Below are 5207 nucleotides of genomic sequence, written 5' to 3'. Positions count from 1 at the left end.
ATCCATGGCTATGACTTGGCCCTCATCTAAGAGAATGTCATCTTCAATCTCTTCTGCAGCCTGAATAACTTCTTCTATTCCAACTTGCTCTGCATGATTTTCCTGAACCTGTTCATCACCTTCATTAAGATGCTGCTGAATTGGGATAAGATTAGGGATCTCCTCATTTTGTGCCTGATGGTTGTCTGGCTCAGCTGGTTGTGGCCATATGCCCCAGAAATTGATCAAGTGGTTAAGAACTTACCATCATATAAAGCCCCTAGGCCAGATGGTTTCAACACAGATTTCTTGAAAAGGTGTTGGCCAATTATCTCAGAAGATTTCTATAGACTTTTTGATGACTTCTATAATGGTCCCATCTGTTTACAAAGCATTAATGGCTCATATATTACTCTTGTTCCAAAGAAGGATGATGCAGAAAAGGTCTCGAATTTCAGACCTATCTCTTTATTGAACAACTCAATCAAAATTATCACAAAGGTGTGCTTGCTAACAGATTGCAGTTGATCTTGCCTTCTCTTATCCACAAAAATCAATATGAGTTTATTAAGCACGGGTCAATACATGCATGATTGCCTGGCCTGGTGTCTTGAGTATTTGCATATGTGCCACCAATCCAAAAAGGAGATAGTCATCCTTAAATTAGATTTTGAGAAGGCTTTTGACAAAGTTGAGCATCAACTTATGCTCCAGATTATGAAAGCTAAGTGTTTCCATGTCGTTGTTAATTTGCACTAATTAATGTGTCAGGTCATCACGTATGTAGTACTACAATAATAATGGTCCGGTCGGTGATGCCGGCTCACGAACGGGCGAGAGGACGGCGGGTACATTATTTAGCTCACGAGCTGCGTGTGGTACTACTCCCCGGGGCACACAATCGAGCCCTTGAAAACCACCTTCCAATGCAACTTGACGACAGCAGAATAGCACGGCACAGACACAACGACACAGAGAGAACGAAAGGGTATGTAGCTCACTTTTCTTGCTGCTAGCATATAGGATTGGGAGGCATGGAAAAAAGATGGATCATAGTTGCCAGTAATCCCGGCATACACGTATTGCCTGACAGGAACTAGGAACGCATGATATCCATGTATTGTCATGGCCTCACCCGAAGAGTCCTGCAGCCAGGCGCGAGCCGCCCACAATACCGATCTGGTAGTGCAAGTCAAAGCCCCAGAAACTGTATACTCCTAGCTATCTGGCAGCGATCAAAACGGTGAACAATCCTACTGCTGGGTTCCATTTTGGCACCCAGAGTTAGCTGGTAACGATTGGGTTACTGGCTTACTGAATTGTAGATAATGCTTAGACACCGCGGCTAATGCTTAGACACTGCGGCAATGGCTAGGGTTGTCAACACTAAACCAAATCAACATGTCGGGGTTGCTGCATAAATATTGGCGGAAATGCCAGGCGAAGATAGAAAGAAATCAGAAATGGTTTTTTGATGGAATCATGATCTATTTCTGGTGGAACATTTGAAAGGACCGGAATAGAAAGATTTTTCAACAGAAGAATTTATAACCACTACCGGAAACCAGCACTTTGCCGAGTGTCGGAGGCTTTGCCGAGTGTATTTTATCGGGCACTCGGCAAAGGCGGTCTTTGCCGAGTGCCAAATAAAATACACTCGGGAAAAAAAAACACTCAACAAAATGCATCTTTGCCGAGTGTCTTTTTCTGGCACTCGGAAAATATGTATTTTGCTGAGTGCTATTTTTCGGCACACGGCAAAATGCGTCTTTGCCGAGTGCCTTTTTTCTGGCACTCGACAAAGATATATTTTGCCGAGTGCCTTTGTTTTGGCACTCGGCAAAGAGGCATTTTGCTGTGTGCATTTTTTTTGGCCCTCGACAAATCAGTTTTTCAAAGCAATTTTTGAGGCCCTAAATGAATTTAAATGAAAAACTTTTCAACTACAAAGTTGTATAACTTCTCAAGATCTACAAAGTTTATTTTGGTCATTTCTTTATTTGACAAAGCGACAATAACGTTGTTCATAAAATCTACATCTCTCATATTAGTTTCATGAAAGTAGAAGAGAGATATATAAGATTTGTGAACAATGTTACTACCACTATGTCGGATAAACAAATGACCAAAATAAACTTTGTAGATCTTGAGAAGTTATAAAATTTTGTAGGTGATAGCATTTTGATTTGAAATCATCTTGTCATGCAAAAACGAGGTTTGAATTTGAAATTTTGAAAATTTGAATTTTTCAAAAGACCTCGGATGGAAAAACTTCCTAAATGAAAATTATAGATCTCCAAAAGTTATGAAACTATGTAGTTGACAACTTTTTGATTTGAAATCATCTTATCATGCAAAACTACGTTTGAATCTCTCAAATTTGAAATTCGAATTTTTCAAACGACCTCGGATGAAAAAACTTCCTAAATGAAAATTGTAGATCTCGAAAAGTTATGAAACTTTGTAGTTGACCACTTTTTTATTTTAATTCGTTTAGGGCCTCAAACAAATAATTTACTCTCGGTTTAGTATAATATATGAGGATAGATAACGGAATCTAGACATAAGTGACAGTGTAGTGCAGTGGTAGAGCAGCAGACACGCGAGGGAGAGGTCGTGAGTTCGAATCCTGCCGGTCGCGTTAGCCATGAATTTAGCGCAAAAATGCATCAACTTCGATGGAGAAGGGCAGTCGCTGGCCGGTGATGGCCTCCCCGAAAAAAAATTGCTATTATTTTTTGGTTTTTTCGCATTTTCATTTTGCCGAGTGTAAATCTTTGCCAAATGCTTTTCCGGCACTCGGCAAAGCCTTTGCCGAGTGCCCGATAAAAAGCACTCGGCAAATAGTTTTTTACCGACAAAAAGATGTCGTGTGTTGTATGCCGAGTGTTACACTCAGCAAAGCAGTTGCCGAGTGTTTTTGGGCCATTGCCGAATGCCCCTGGCACGGCGTGAACCTAGACAAGTGGCAGTGTTATGCAAGGATGACTTACAACAATTTCAGATGGCTTCTAGAGTTGATGTCAACATCCCTTAGTTTTCCAGTAGTGTTTTCTATGTTTATCAGTGGTGGTGTTGGTCGTGTCCTGGCACTCTCTAGTTGTGGCTTGTTCTGGTTCCTGTTTGGCACCTTCTGGTTGAGGCTCACGTGCCGTTGTGTTTCTAGTATCCCTGTAGTTTCTTCCTTAATGTGGGGGCTGGGACTCGGCTACTTAATTCCTTTGAACTATTTTTTTTTTCTTTCTCTCGTCTAATATATTTTTGCAGCAAAGCTTGTTCTGCCCCTTCTAATTTTTTTGATATCTCATTCCTTGTAGCTTTGAGATATGATTTTTTTTTTTGACAAGCATTACTTCAATCTGAAGTAGTGTGTGGGTAAAGGTCACCTTCACGACTGTTTCCAATAACAAAGCGTGAAAGGAAGAAGTTCGTACACAAAGTTAATTAATTAGAATAGACAGCTGGTGCAACTATATATGCACTCTTCCAATTTAAAACAAAAGAATACAATTATAGGGTACCATGTTAAAGTATTTTGGGTGTACCAAAATATAAATAAAAAATATTAATATTTACAAAATAAGTATTATTAGATTTGTCATGAGATATATTTTTGTACTATACATAGTTGATGTCATAAAACTAATATTTTTATCTATATATTTGGTCAAGTTTTAGACACATTAACCAAGAATTGCGTTCTTTCTTGGATGAGGTAGTATAAATCTAGTTAAACTTGAAAGTGTTAAAAAATGCTCTTTGTTTGTTTTCTTTCTCAGTGAGCAGTTTGGGCTGTGCTCACTCTGATCGCAACTTAATGTGGTTTAATTAACAGTACTGCATGCTACTATGCTTGTGCAAACAGAGTAAATGATATATTTCCATCTGTCCAACCAGTAATATACAACATATTCGTTTGGCTGTGGCTTGTCGTAAACGATCGTAAATTTCTAGCTGGAACAGTATTTTTCTCTCACATAAACCAGCCAGCAATACTTCTTCACGAACCAGCAACGATACGAACCAGCTAACCGAACAGGAGCATAGTTGATAGTACGTTCTTCATTATCCACTCCTACTCTACTCCAATCTTAGAAAAAGGGGATACATGGTAAAAGAAACGGAAATGCTCTCCTCAGGGCGTCCGACGCTCTGGATGCGCCTTTCGCGGGCCTGCGGAGCCCAATACAAAGCCTGTTGTTGGGACAAGCGTCTCGAACAGGGTTGAGAGTAGAAGGCTCCTCAGAGAATGCTGGCTGGAGAAGGTCCCTCGATGAAGGTCGGTAGGAGAAGGCTCCCAGCGGAGGCCGGCGGGAGAAGGCTCCCGGCAGAGGTCGGCGAGAGAAGGTTCCCAGCGGAGGTTCGGAGCGAAATCTCCCGGAGGATGCTGGTGGGAGAAGGCTCCCGGAGGAGGCCGGCGGGAGAAGGCTCCCGGTGGAGGTCCAGAGCGAAGGCTCCCGGCGAAGGCCGGCAGGAGAAGGCTCCCGGCGGAGGTCCGGGGTGAAGGCCCGGAACGAGGGTCTCAGACAAAGGCATGATGATTGTTTTGTATAAGGGCTCTGTGGAGAAGTCTCTATGACGGAGGCTCCGCGGAGAAGGCTCTACAACGATGGTCTAGTACGGAAGTTCCACGGATGTAACACCCTAAAATTTGTACTTTTGAAAATAGGATTAAAATGTTTTATTTATGAATTTTTGTGCACATGAAATATAGGAAAAAGAATATTTTTCATTATATTAAAATTCATCATAAGGAGTAGCAACATGGATGTGCATACATGCCGGTTGAAAGGTCCTAATGGCTAGAGGGGGGTGAATAGCCTAATAAAAATTTCTACAGCAACACTTAACAAAATGGTTAGACAATTATAAGGCGAAGCAAGTGTTGCGCTAGCCTACTCAAAATGCAAGCCACCTACCACAATTCTAGTTTAGATAGTGTCTATTCACACAATAGCTATGACACTACCCTATGTTGGTGTGCTCTCAAAAGCTAACTAAAGAGCCACACCAAGCAAGCAAGCAAGCTCTCACAACTAGCTACACTAAAGAGCTTGTCAACTAGTTTGCGGTAAAGTAAAGAGAGTGATCAAGAAGGTTACACTACCGTATAGATGAAGAAACCAATCAATCACAAGGATGAATAACAATGAAGACCAATCACCTCGTAATCAATGATGAACACAATGATTTTTTACCGAGGTTCACTTGCTTGCCGGCAAGCTAGT

Source organism: Miscanthus floridulus, chromosome 3, assembly GCF_019320115.1.
Source record: "Miscanthus floridulus cultivar M001 chromosome 3, ASM1932011v1, whole genome shotgun sequence".
Taxonomy (NCBI): Eukaryota; Viridiplantae; Streptophyta; class Magnoliopsida; order Poales; family Poaceae; genus Miscanthus; species Miscanthus floridulus.
Note: the sequence above shows the minus strand (reverse complement) of the source record.